The following is a 14,458-nucleotide window of genomic DNA, read 5'->3' on the forward strand; positions in this document are numbered from 1 at the left end:
TTCAGTGGCCACACATGACAAAGAATAATGAACTTACATAATTAATCAAGAAAAGTCAATAAACAAACAGAAACAACCCAGGAGAAGGTGAGATCTGACTTTCAGAGTTACCACATTATATTATTTGAAATGTCGTTTTCAATAACAAAAAAACAACAACTATGATATGTAAAGAAACTGAAAAAATGACTCACACCTGGGAATAAAAGTGGTCAATAGAAACTGTCCCTGAGAAAGACCATGTAGTAGACTTACTGAACAAAGACTTTAAATTGGCTATTTATAAATATGGTCAAAATACTAAAGGAAACCATGTCTAAAGAATTAAGGGAAAGTACAAGAATGGTTTTATTAAGGAATATCAATAATGAAACAGAAATTATAAAAAAAGAACCAAGTAGAAATACTAGAGTTTAAAAGTGCAATAACTAAAATGAAAAATCACTAGAAAGACTCAACAGAATATCTGTATTGGCATAAGAAAGAATTGGGTAACCTGAAGATACATAATGGAGGCTACAAGCTCGTGCTACTTTAGGCCAAACTTCCTCCCCCATTAAACAGGAGTCACATTATGATTTTATTTCTGGTAAATGAGAACAGTTCTGGAAGTTGAAAATTGGCTGAGAGATCTTATTATCTCCTTTCATATAAGATTTGATTGCATTTCCTACCTATTAATTAGACCATGGTGTAAACTTCCTCAGAAGGATGGTAAAGGTGGAGGAGATGCTCTGGTGGTCTCTGCTGGCAGGGTCTGGTGGCAGCAGGTCTTGGGAGATGATTTCAAATGGTAGTAGATGGCACCCAAACACACCCTAAGCGCAAAGTAGTAAAGGGAGTTAGGGGATGGCCCAGAGAGTGGTTCTCAACCAAGGGCTATACTGCCTCCCAGGGGGACATGCAGCGATGTCTGGAAAAGTTTATAGTTGTCACAACTAGGTACATGCTACTGGCATCTAGTGGGTAGAGGTCAGGGGTTGCTGCTAAGTGTCCTGTGATGCACAATAAAGAATTATCTGACCCAAAATGTCAATAGTGCAAAGGTTAAGAAGCTATGGTCTAAACAGAAAGCTATGAGGCATGCCAGACTTTCTCTTCACCCCCAACACACCCAGGCTTGCCTAGGAATTCACAGAGGGCCTTCATTACTATCGCTGTGCACGGAGCATGAGGAACTGCAATCACTACAGAGATTCTGGACTGTGCGATCACTCACAGACACTGTGATGGTTAACGTTATGTATCAACCTGACTGTGCCAACGGGTGCCCAGATATTTGGCCAAACATTATTCTGTGTGTGTCTGTGAGGGTTTCTGGATGAGATGACTATATGAATTGGTAGACTGAATAAAGCAGATTGCTCTCCTGAATGGGGGTGGGCCTCATCCAACCAGTTGAAGGCCTGAAGACAACAAAAAGGCTGACCCTCCCCCAAATAAGAGAGAATTCTTTCTGTCTAATGTGTTCTCATTGGACAAGGACCATCCCCCGTCTCTGGACTCAAACGGAAACATCAGCTCTTCCTGGTTCTCCAGCTGCAGGTCTTGGGATCTGTCAGCCTACATAATCATGTAAATCAATTCCTTATAATAAATATCTTTATTTTATACACATATATGTATACACCACACACATCCTATTGGTCCTGTATTTCTGGAGAACTCTAATGAATACAGACATATACACACATTACACATTATTGGCAAATAAATGACCTGCTTTATAAACCTTGATTACATTTTCTGGCTTTCTCTGCAATGACGGTACTTATAAGAAACAAAAGCCCAGTATCTGTACTAGAGCTCAGTGCATTTCTCTGCCATCTTGAATTAGAACCATGCCTTCAATCCCCTACATCTACATTCGGTTTCTGAGGCTCTGAATACAGTGGAAAGCCTGTGATGTCTCCCTGTCTGCTTCCCATCCTTTGGGTAATTTCACGTTGCTCTCCAGCACAGAGGACAGCCTAATGAACACCCGATAAAAATAATTCTTCAGCCTACTGAGAAGGTGCTCTTCAGTTTCACCTGGATAATGATGCTTTTTGCTCCCTTCACTGTATAAAAGTCTGGTACATTTCTTCTGTCTGTAATAAAAGTGCATCAAGATAAGAGTTGGCAGCTGGCTGTATTTGAAACTAGACCACATAATTACAGTGGAGCTCATAAGACTATGAAAAAATATACATTAAAACTCACTAATTCAGACTTCATCAATTCTGAATTTGTGATCAAACACGGTAGGCTAACATTTACTGTTGCATTTGTCCTCAAAATAAAGGAACTAAGAAAACTAAGAGTAGGTGAAAAAGGTGAATATTTACCTTCCAAAAAGAGCAAATCATTATCAGGTCCTCACTTAGGAGTATCCATTTATATGTAAACACCACAATGACAGCGTAAGCAAATAACAGCTGCCGAGCCTGGGTTTCCAGTCCACAAACCTCTCCTAGTCCTGCATACCTTCACTGAGTAGAGGCTGGGACAGCTGGCAATAAAGGACAGTCAGGCAGTGTGGTGAGGGCTACCTGAGGAATGCGCTGTGAGCCACTGCACCGAGGAGAGATGGGGAGCTTCCCAGGAGTGGTGATGCCCGGGCCAGGGCCCTAACAAGGGGCAAGATCAGCTAGGTGTCCAGGCTGAGGGAAGACTGCAGGCAGAGGCATCCCTCAGAGATGTACTTATTACTGTACATCTGCTGCAGGGTTGTGGAGGGAGGTTAGGAAGCCGAGTTCCAGAACTTGGACTTCAGCTGAGGGCCCTGGGAGCCACTGCAGGGTCCTACACAAGTGAGCGATGGAGGCCCAGCATGTGTGCTTTCCCGGGGTCACTCAGGTAGTGGTGGGGAAGATGGCGAGGTGAGCAAGGACAGAGGCAGGTGAGTGGGAGCCACTATATGGTTCATGTGAGAGTTCTAAGAAGAGAAGAAAGCAGAGAAAAGGGACTCAACCCTGCCTATTTACTCTCTGATTAAAACTCCTTCCTCCTGGAAAATGGTCAGAAAGTTCAAAGTTCAACTCTCCAACGGGGCCGCTCCTTCCCTCTCCCTCCTCCTTCCCAAGATGGCATCTGGCACCACAGGCAGGCTTTACTGCTCTGGTGGCAAAGAATGCAAGCGTGACCAGTACACACGGAGCCCTTCTAGGCTGGGCTCTGCCACCAGAGGCTGGTCTGGTGCCTGGACCATATCTATCCTCTTTCTTTATCTTTTGTCAGGAATGGCACACCCGGCTGTTGACCGTGACCCCACTGAGAACTCTCATCACCACGGCCCTTGTTCTTGTCGGCCTCCCCTCCTGGACCCCAGGCTTCAGCAGCTCCAGCTGTCCGCCCAGCTGTCCACCATTCTCTCACCAGGACACATGGGGATCCCCAGCTCCCTGCCTTCCATGCACAGGCTGTGGGGCCCAACTTGATAGACAGCTCCCCCAACCAGTGCCCCACAGTCATTCCTGGGCCACAGTGGATGCGGCTACACAGGGTTTCCTAGACAAGACTGCAGCTTCCTCCCCGCCATGTCCCGAGGCCCCCTGTCCCTTCTGCTGAATGTTCTACCCTGCACTGTGAGGCACACACTCACACCACTTGCTATCCTACTCCAAGAAGAGAGCGAGGCCACAAACTCCTGCCCTCTTTGCCTGCTCCCTGTCTCTGCTATTGGGAAGATAGGCACCCCCCCTCCCCTCCCACCATGGTAATAGAGTAGGCCTGCAGAGAGGAAGTCTGTGAGGTTGGACCCATGTGCAACCATGTGGTTGGGCCCTGCTGCCACGGCCATTCTGGTCAAGAGGTCAGTGAATAAGCACTGGGGAAGAGGCTGCCTGACCCACCACCCCCACTCCAGGCACCATCTTGTTTACCTGATTATTGAGAACGGCCACATAGATATGCACATATCAGCCGTGCTCCTCTGAGCGGCCCATCATCCGCAATCCTCTTCCCCAGACCTCCTCGTCACTGACCTCCCAATCCTGCTCTTTCCCACCCTGCCGTCCTGTCAGCTACTGCCCATGAACGGATGAAGGTCCACTCCTCCAGCCTTCTCTCAGTCCAGACAACATGGAACTCAATATACTGCTTGAATCCTGCCTACCAGAAGGATTACCCCTCACTACAATCCTTCAGCCAGCCCTGAGTGGGGCTGTAATGCTACAGTTGTCTACTTCCGGATGATATTAATGATATCTCAGAGAATCATCCACAAATCAGGACTGTGATTTTTTCCCTCTTACGTTGTTTGATCATCAGGAACTTCCTATGAGGACATAGGTGTGGACTGATGGGGAGGAGGCAAAGCAACAGACACAGGAGACAGAGCAGTGTGCGTCATCTGCCCGTGCTGCGTGAGCCTGACTTCTTCTATGCCATTTCCGCTTGACAGCAGGTGCCTAGTGGATGTGGGGGGAGGAAACCAGTGCAGCACCTGCTGGCAGAGTGATTATACCAGACCCTTTTGTCATGGAGGGGGTGATGATTCCTCCCTGGAATAGACACATGTAGATTTGCCTGGTGCCTGTAAGCTCCTGCCTGCACCTTTATCCGTCACTTACAGAATAGTTGATTCCCTGTCATGGTCTCGCCTACTGTGTTGTGACTGACCAAGGCACTAATTTCATAGCAAAAAAAGTTTCGCCAGGGACTCATGTTCATGGAGTCCACTAGTCTTACCAGTGTTCCGAGTCACCTGATGAGATGATCAGTTTTCTACCGCTGGACCAGATGATTTTCAAAACACCTCTCTGATCTGACCCTTTTTCATGCTGTGGTTTCTTCAATGACTCAAGGTCCAAATGCTATAAATAGGTCTTTCTTTCTTTCTTTCTTTCTTTCTTTCTTTCTTTCTTTCTTTCTTTCTTTCTTTCTTTCTTTCTTTCTTTCTTTCTTTCTTTCTTTCTTTCTTTCTTTCTTTCTTTCTTTCTTTCTTTCTTTCTTTCTTTCTTTCTTTCTTTCTTTCTTTCTTTCTTTCTTTCTTTCTTTCTTTCTTTCTTTCTTTCTTTCTTTCTTTCTTTCTTTCTTTCTTTCTTTCTTTCTTTTTCTTTCTTTCCTTCTTTCCTTCCTTCCTTCCTTCCTTTCTTTCGAAGCCTCAATATAGTGAAAGTTGAAATAAATGTATGAACTAGACTGGAGTATACATTCTCAAAAGGAAAATCATTTCAAATAGAAGAGCTTACAATAAGATACTGTGCCCAGCTAGGCCTTTCAAACTGTGGCTATATTCAAAGATATATAAGCAACAACATTTTAGAGATCTGATCCTAGATAATATCTTACTGAATAGATAAAAAAGAGGAGAGTGAAGTTGTGCTAGGCAATAAAAAAGAAATCTCCAATTCAGTACCATGGCAGGAGGGAAATGGCTTAATGATTTTTCACAGTAGCCTGATCCATGGCAGGCTCAGCAATACATCTCCCATCAGCGGGAGGTGCAGAAACACATACTTTAATTAACGTTAGCTACTTCCAGGATAGTTAAAGGTGTGCTACAGAATTCTACAGATAAGATTACAGAACTCTTAAGGTATCGAACTGTGACTTCCTGGTTTATAGGTCAATGCTCAACCACTGAGCTATGCCGGCCAGGCAGCAAAGCAGATTTTAAAAGAGCCCATACAATTAATTGCTATTCTTATTGTGTTCATGCAAACCATCAGATTGAAACTAGACTTAATGCAGTAAATAAATTGGTCTTAATATGGCTCTTTAATAACAATGAGGGTGATGTGGGGGGGGGGTGTTGTTGTTTCAATAGACTATAATCTAATGTTCTTAAATATTTTGTTACAAATCTCCAAAGTAATGTTTCATTTTTCTCTCGTCCTTTTACTTAAAATTACGAGAATTAAAATGTTCTTTTCCTTCCACTAGACCATCTGTCATAATTCTTGTTGTTCTGGCTTTTGCAAAACCCTTCTATCTATACAACCCCTTTACTCCTGGACACATTAGCTCTATTTTTACTTTCCTGCTCCTTTGCCCTGGTCAAGCGACTTGCCTGCTCCCAGAGTCCCAGGCATATCCCACCTCAACCAGGTCTGTGGAGGCACCCATCACCCAGTAAGGTTTCACTCCCCCTCCTCTGAGATTATGGTCAGACCACATTGTACCCTCCCGTCTTAGCCCCGCTAGATGGCTGAGACGTCAGATGCTAGTCCTTGAGCACTGGGGCCCCAGGCTCTGGAATTGACCCCAGGATGCCGGGCTCTCTAATTCCTAACCCCGTGGTCGGCAAACCACGGCTCGCGAGCCACATTTGGCTCTTTAGCCCCTTCAGTGTGGCTCTTCCACAAAATACCACGTGCGGGCACGCACATACAGTGAGATTGAAACTTCGTGGCCCATGCATAGAAGTCGGTATTTTGTGGAAGAGCCACAATGAGGGGGGCCAAAGAGCCGCATGTGGCTCGCGAGCCACGGTTTGCCGAGCCGCAGTTTGCCGACCCTTTTCTTCCTTCCAGATGGGGAATCAACAAACTGTACCTGATGGAAATCCCTTGGGCTGTATCTTGGCTAACTGGGTGCCATTTGACCTGCAGACATTAAAATAAAAGATTAATTCTATTGCAATTCAATCTGGCCACAATATAAGTTCTTTGATAGGGAGTCATGGCCTCTAAACAGAAGCATTAATCACAACACCATCCTTCAATTGGGTCTTTTCTGCAAGTGACCGATTGCAAATGGTCAGAAATCCCTTATGCCCAGGCATTTTTTCTACTACTCCCCAATAATACTAAGATTATAACACAGTTTGTCTCCACCAGGTTACAAGCCCTATGCGTAGTCAGAGAATACCACCTCAGGACACCATCGCCACCTCCTTCCGTGCCCAGGCCTCACGTCCCTCTGACAGAGAGTAAGTTTCTCTTGGCTCTGAAGACAAGCAGTGCCACCTCTCAGCAGGACGCAGCTGCAGAAGAGACCCTGCACCCCTTTTCTCTGAAATATTTCAGAGCCAAAATCATTGAGGGGGGAATGCTGAAGACAGCCACGAGCACAGCAAGAGCAATGGGCCAGGTACAGAAGTCACCAGGGCAGAAAGCCCCAGGTGCCTAGCCATAGGCAATCAGCTGTAGGGTGGGACTCACCCCCAGGGTGACGTTTCCTCCCCTAGCGTATGGCTGGTCAGGAGGTTTGGACCCCCTGACCTTTCCTCCCTAGAGATAACATCTAGGCCCAGAAAAGCAGCAAAACCAGCCATGGCTGACCTCAGGACCAGCTGCATGGAATAATGCCCCTGTGCCCTGGTGCCGGCCAATCCATCAGTGGAGACCACAGCCCTGAATGGACACATTGGAAAGCTGCTGAATATGCTATTAAGATCTTTCCCTGGGGCCTCCCCTTAAATCTCAGCCCTTAAAACCCTTAACAGTGTTTCTCAACCTTCCTAATGCCGCGACCCTTTAATACAGTTCCTCATGCTGTGGTGACCCCCAGTTTCATTGTTACAAATTGAATATAATTAAAGCATAGTGATTAATCACAAAAACAACATGTAATTATATATGTGTTTTCTGATGGTCTTAGGCGACCCCTGTGAAAGGGTTGTTCGACCCCCAAGACCCCCAAAGGGGTCGAGACCCACAGGTTGAGAACCGCTGCCTTAGGAGGGAGGATCCAGCGTGCTCTCCTTCCCGGGGTCATGCCCTGCCTTTCTCTTTCCCCATGTGCTTCCCCGACTCCTTTACCTCCATAACTTGTTTCCTAAACCCCTTTCTTCTAGGAATCCTTTTTATACCTCTGTAATTTACCCAATAAATGTTCTCTTACCAAAAAAAAAAAAAAAGGTGTGTTTGGTGTTTTGTTTCTCATTCTCCTCGTTGCTTTTGGATTATGTACAGAAGAGAAGGGAAAAATTCACCATGACGTCGCCATCCACCAGCAGCAGCAGTCTGAGGGCAGGGGAACTGAGGCAGAAAGTGAAGCTGGTGGGAGTGGGAAGAGCAAGCAGCAGGCACCTGAGAGCCTGGATTCGGGGGAAGGAAGGATTCAGAGCTGGGACCGCAATGGGCCGGTGGGGGCATCTCTGGCCCTCAGGCACCAGGCGGCAAGATCCGCAGTCCTGGGAGAGGCACCTGACATTCCCTGGATGGAGGAGCTGGAAAACCGACTGGCGAGTTCCTACGAGGCTTTAAACAAACGTGCAGTTAAAACAACATAAACTATGGCCCTGCAATTCCACTCTGGGCGTATGTCCTCAAGAATTTCTTTTGCATGTGCCTAAATGTAGTTCAAAGGTGTTTGCTGCACACATCAATATAAGAGCTAAAGAAAAAAAAAATAGGCCGAAACCGGTTTGGCTCAGTGGATAGAGCGTCAGCCTGTGGACTGTAAGGTCCCAGGTTCGATTCCAGTCAAGGGCATGTACCTGGGTTGCGGGCACATCCCCAGTAGGAGGTGTGCAGGAGGCAGCTGATCGATGTTTCTCTCTCATCGATGTTTCTAACTCTCTATCTCTCTCCCTTCCTCTCTGAAAAAAGTCAATAAAATATATTTTAAAAAAGAATAGAGAAGCCATCAAATGTCTATCATGGAGGAACAGATTAATAAAATACGGTATTTTCACATGATGGGATGATATTTAACAGTTAACATCTGAACATAATCTGTGTAAAACAACCTGATAGTTCTCTCAAAACCACCAAGTGATGATGCACAGAAAGTGAAAGAAACAACCCTCAAGGAAAACTCTATATTGGAAAACTCTATACTGAAGCCCACAGTAAACACGAAGCTATGTTCTGCCTCACTAGAGGGAAAAAAGCAAAGTGAAAAACAAGATTCTGGGTTTTTTCCTTGGCCTGTGAAATTGGCAATGTTGCTGGATTATACTTATTGTTGGCAAGGCATGGGGATCTGGCACATCCAGACACTACCAACAGCGAAGTAAATGTATAAACTCTCCGGGAAGATTATTCCGCAAGATGGATCAAAGATTTTTAAAAAGTAAACAAATTTTGACAAAGTAATTCATCCTAAGAAAATAAAGATGAGTACAAAGATGGAGTTACAATAAAGAGTAACCGCTTAATGTTATAAAAGAATGGTTTTGTTGCCCAGCTGATGTGGCTCAGTGGTTGAGTGTTGACCCATGAACCAGGAGTTCACAGTTCCATTCCCAGTCAGGCCACATGTGCGGGCTCCATCCCCAGTGTTGGGCATGCAGGAGGCAGCCAATCAATGATTCTCTCTCATTATTGATGTTTCTATCTCTCTCTCTCTCCCTCTTCTTTCCTCTCTGAAATCAATAAAAAAAAATTTTTAGACAATGATTTTGTTGACTAAATTACAGTACACAAACGAAATGCATTATTAGAAAGATAAAAATAATGACAAAGAATAATTACTGACATTAATACTACTACGTTTTTTAATAAAAAACAATTGTGCTTTAAAAATTATATTCATGTGGTCCTTATTACTCAAGGATATCTGGTACCAGAGAAGAGTCACTTAAAGTGAATCCATGTAAAATGGAGACCAAATTTCACAGTAAAGAATGGGAAGTGAAAATGTTTGATTAGCACTATATTTGAAGAAAAAGAAAATAATTTTACTTGATATTTTATCAAATTTTGGTAACAGTATATTTCATGGGAAGGGATATTTAGGTTAGATCCTAAAATTCATGTCAAAGTCTAAACGGTCAAGAATAGCCAAGACAATTTTGAAGAAAAAGGCTAAAAGGGGAAGATTTATGACAACACTTTAATAATTAAATGAAAATGGTATTAGTTCAGGAATCATTAAAAGAACAGAGTGAAGAAACAGATCCAAAAATATAACAGAAATGATATATGACAGAAATAGCAACAACAAAATAAGAAATAGTTAAATATTCATTAAATAATAATGGGATAGTTTTCAATATGAAAAACAATTAGATCCCTGCCTCACACTATACAGAAATATAAATTTCAGATGAGTTTAAAGATCTAAAAGTATTACCGAGTATAAAATAGCAATGCATAGAAAATAAAACTTGAAAACCCAGATATGTACATTTTAAGAACTCTAAGGGAAATGGAAAGTAAAAGAGCAGTGAAATACATTTCTGATTAACAAATTAACCAAAATTAGACCATCTGGTTAATTTTGGATTAACTCAAGGATATGAGGATCCAAGGAACTCCAACAGAGAGCTAGTGGGAGTGGTTAAGTGGCATACAACTCAGAGGGCAATTTGCAAAACCTAGCAGGGTTAAAATAACAGACAGATGTTGATGCAAGAGTATCCTACTACCCAGTTATTCAGCTTCTGGAGGCATACACCCTAGACACCCTCATGTGTGTTTCTACAAGATCTTATCAAGGATACCCCTGCAATCCTGTTTATAATAGCAAAAGGTAAAAACTTCGTTTTGTCCGTCAGTGGGGATTATTTCATCTCTGGGATATCCAAGAAATATTACATCTACAATTATCAACATATGTAATCAACACATGTCAAAAACAATACTGAGTGAAAAAAGGCAAATCACAAAAATAAATGACAGGCCTCTATGTACCTAAAACTTTAAACATGAAAGAAAACTACACATGATGGGCATACACACAGTCCCAATGTTACAGGCTGTGTGGACTCAACCCCAAATTCCCAACCTTCAGTGTCTGAATTTCCCTCTTGCTCAGCGGAGAATTTTCTCTGTGTGGCAACCTCATACTTAGTCTAAGTAGCTACTAAATGTAAAGTACTGTGCTAGGTGCCAGGGAGGACTAAAGAAATATGCAAGACTCCCTTTTCACCCTACAATTCAGCTAGGGAGAATTGCCTCAATTCTGAGAGAACAGCCTCAATCCTCGCTCTAGGTCCCATAGAGTATACACTTAGAAAGAATGCTTTCTTTTCTTTCTTTTTTAAAATATATTTTTATTGATTTCAGAGAGGAAGGGAGAGGGAGAGAGAAACATCAATGATGAGAGAGAATCACTGATCGGCTGCCTTCTGCATGCCTTCGGCTGCCTTCTCGATCCCCAGCCCACGACCCGGGCATGTGTCCTGACCGGAAATCAAACCATAACCTCCTGGTTCATAGGCTGATGCTCAACCACTGAGCCACGGCGGCCAGGCAAGAGTACTTTATTTTCAAGGCCCAGTTACTTCATCTATAAAATGGGAAATCCACCTTCCTCCTACTGTGAAGATTTAATTAATATTTACACAGTGTCTAGCATATGGCAAATACCCAACACTAAGCAAACAGAGGCATGGCAGCCATGACATGAATACAATCATCTAAACCAGTGGTTCTCAACCTTCCTAATGCCTCGACCCTTTAATACAGTTCATGTTGTGGTGACCCCCAATTTCATTGTTACAAATTGAACATAATTAAAGCATAGTGATTAATCACAAAAACAATATGTAATTATATATGTGTTTTCCGATGGTCTTAGGCGACCCCTGTGAAAGGGTCATTCGACCCCCAAAGGGTCGCGACCCACAGGTTGAGAACCGCTGATCTAAACAGCATCTGAGCCACACTGACAGGAAAATGGAAAGCGATGCACAGGAGAAGGGCACTGGCTGGGTTCTCTTGGCTTTCCACAGCCTGGTACAGCATCCTCACCCCCCTGAGGGTTCCCCTGGCAACGTGGCCCCCATGCTGAGGACACCATAGGGCATTTCTTCCAGCAGCAGTTTGGCTGCAACCCAGGCCTATTTATTCTGCAAGTTCACCGTGGACAGTGCTCTGTGAAAAGAGCAGCCAGCTCCAGGAAAGAGAGCACCTTCTCTCATGCCTGTGGGGAACTCTGGGGTGAAATGACAGCAAAAGCACCATAACTACACCTAAGTCAACTTCTCAGCTGACCCTCCTTAAAGTTCCAAGGACATACTGCAGCTCCGCATCACTAAAGAGAAGGCAATAGTACAGGGGTGGGCAAACTTTTTGACTCGAGGGCCACAATGGGTTCTTAAACTGGACCGGAGGGCCGGAACAAAAGCATGGATGGAGTGTTACTAAAGAGAAGGCAATAGTGTCTCGGCTCCACCTGCCCCAACCCACAGGCCACCCTCCTGACGCTGGGATAGCGTTCTGTCCATGAACTCAGCAGGCACCAGAGGGGAGGCCTGCCTGCCCGGCACTGGGAACACGACAGTGTTTGGAAATCACTTTGGGAGATTCCTCTCAGAGGGCTTGGGAAAGGATGGTGGGCATTTCAGTTCTCCTGCCAAGGTGGCGCCAACCATGTGGCAACAGCACAAACAGCTCTCAAGTCACAGCCTTGAAATTCTGCGATTTTCACTAATTTCCAACCTTGAGGAACTCAAATCATTTCCATTTTTATGTTTCAAGTGAGAACTCGTTCACATATTTTATTCATTCATCTTTTATTATCACATGCTTTCAGATCTTCATTTTTCAAATGCACTCTATGAATAAACCAGCCTCCATTTATCAACGTTGGCACTGTGATATCTGGGACCCAGCTGGTTGCACCACCCAAGAACCAATGACCTGGGTGTTGCCGGGACACTCATTTCAGAGTCTGAACTGGCTTAGGTATAGCTACCTTTGGTTTGTACACATTTAAAAAGGAGGTAGAAAATCATCTAGCAGTTTCATTTTTGCTTTGAAACTCTGATAAAATAAAAATAATAGTCATGAAAATAAAACTCGCCTGACAAAACTAAGCGGGGTGGTGGTTACCCTTGGGTGATAGTGCCTGTAGGGGTAACCGGAAGACTGGGAACATTCTAGCTCTTCATCTGGTCGCTGGTCCCACAGGTGTGCTCAGTTTGTGACACTCCATTGACCTAATGTTAAAACGAACGCACCCAGGTCTGGCCAGTCTTCTGTCCGTAAATGGCCCTTGTGACTGAAGTCTGAGTAAACACAATAATAACCAGGAAGGCTAAACCGGAGGGGGCGGGGGGAAATGCTCCGTTCTCCATGAGGTATTTCAGTCTGTGAATCAACTGCACGAAAGGCCAAGGCCACAGATGAAGGCTCCTCGGTCCCTCTGGGCAGGGAGAAAGGAGACCGGGCACAGTCTATGCCACTGTTAGTTTAAATTGCCATGGCCAGGAAAGGAGTAACCGGAAGATGGAAAGTCCTATTTCCAAAGTCTTACCAAACCGAATTTCCCTGGAAAGAAGGACTTTTAGATCTGTAAATCGGGTCCTAGAGGCTGTTGTAAAATTCCTTTAAATTGCCTCCACTTCCACCCATAGTTCAGTTCCTCCTGGACCATCTTCCTTCCACTTTTACATCTATTGCGTCCCCTGACCCCCCAACTGCCTTGGGGAGACTAAAAGGCAGGAATTGTTCCATTTTACAGATTAAAAAGTTGAGACTCAAAGATGTTTGTCAGACTTCACAAAACTAAGTAGTCATCTCATCGCTCACTGAGTTGGGGCAAGGCAGACTGAGTTGGAGAAACGGGGTGATAACCTCCAAAGAGGAGGGGCAACCCTCTCCCCTGCCCAGTTCTGAGAACCACCCCCAGCCCCACAGGAGCTGCCTCAAGGATCTGGAGTAAAAGACCCGCACCTGACACCACTGACCCATCCTGAGGCCGGACGCCACCATCCCCTGTGAAAGGTGAAGCATCCAGATCAGGGTGGGGAGAGGGAGCAGAAATGAACCGAAACTCAAGGCATTTCCTAAAAGCTGATGGGAGCCAGGAGCTTTTCTTAGGAAGTCACTGGGCCCAGACTGGTTTGTGCGGTTCGAGTCCCTTGGATACCGTATCCCCAGGGCACAGGGCTCATCCGGCAGGAGAAGGAGCAGACACCTAGCAAATTCTCCTAACCCTGCCGAGACGTTAGCAAATTGACCGGTAATGGAGACGATGCTGCAGATACCGCAGGTCCAGGGGTTCCCATCCCGAAGGTCCCCCGCGGGGTGCCTGAGGATCAGCTCCTGACCTCTCCAAATAAGGCGGAGTTGGGGGGAGGGAGTATGAGGAAGAGACTGAGGTGAAGCTGAGGTGACCCCCCCCCCCCCACCTTCTTCCCTGCAACAGCGCGCCCCTCTCCAGGCAGTCCGGGGACCCGACCAGGGCAATCGAGTCAGATTCCTACTCCGTGCACCAGCCGTGACCTTGAACGAGTCCCAGGTTATCCCATTTTACTGAAATTAAGAGTCCGAAAGAGTCGAGTCAGCTGCGTGGGGCTGATTCGGACGCTTACCCGACGGTTTAAGGCGCCCCGCGGGCGCGCCCGCAGCGTAGTAGGTGCGCGGTGAACCGCAGCCCGAGAGCTACGTGGCCGGCGGGGGGGGTCCCCACTCTGCAGCGACGCCCTAGCAAGTTCACTCCCGCCGCCCAAGCCCCTCCGCAGAGGCGCAATGGCCTGGCAGGGACCCTGGATCCGGACCCGCACGCGGTGTGCCACACACCCACCCTCGAAGTTGCCGCAACCTAAGAGAGGCAATGGCGCAAAGCCGCGGGAGAGGAGGGGTGGGGAGGGGCCGGTACTCACGCGGGGTAGCCAGGCTGGAGCAGGTCCCTG

The 14,458-nt window shown here is 45.6% G+C and overlaps 1 protein-coding gene across 1 annotated transcript in view; it reads right to left on the reverse strand.

The window, feature by feature from the left end:
* MYRIP (myosin VIIA and Rab interacting protein) overlaps positions 1-14,458 on the reverse strand; it is a 159,399-nt gene extending 144,941 nt beyond the window's left edge. Inside the window, exons 1-2 of the mRNA XM_014534937.1 lie at positions 14,429-14,458; positions 675-818 (exon numbers count right to left, since the gene is read on the reverse strand). The gene's annotated coding sequence lies outside the window, so the exon portion shown is untranslated. The remainder of the gene's footprint in view (positions 1-674; positions 819-14,428) is intronic.

This window comes from Myotis brandtii, unplaced genomic scaffold (genome assembly GCF_000412655.1).
Source record: "Myotis brandtii unplaced genomic scaffold, ASM41265v1 scaffold134, whole genome shotgun sequence".
NCBI classification, from domain to species: Eukaryota; Metazoa; Chordata; class Mammalia; order Chiroptera; family Vespertilionidae; genus Myotis; species Myotis brandtii.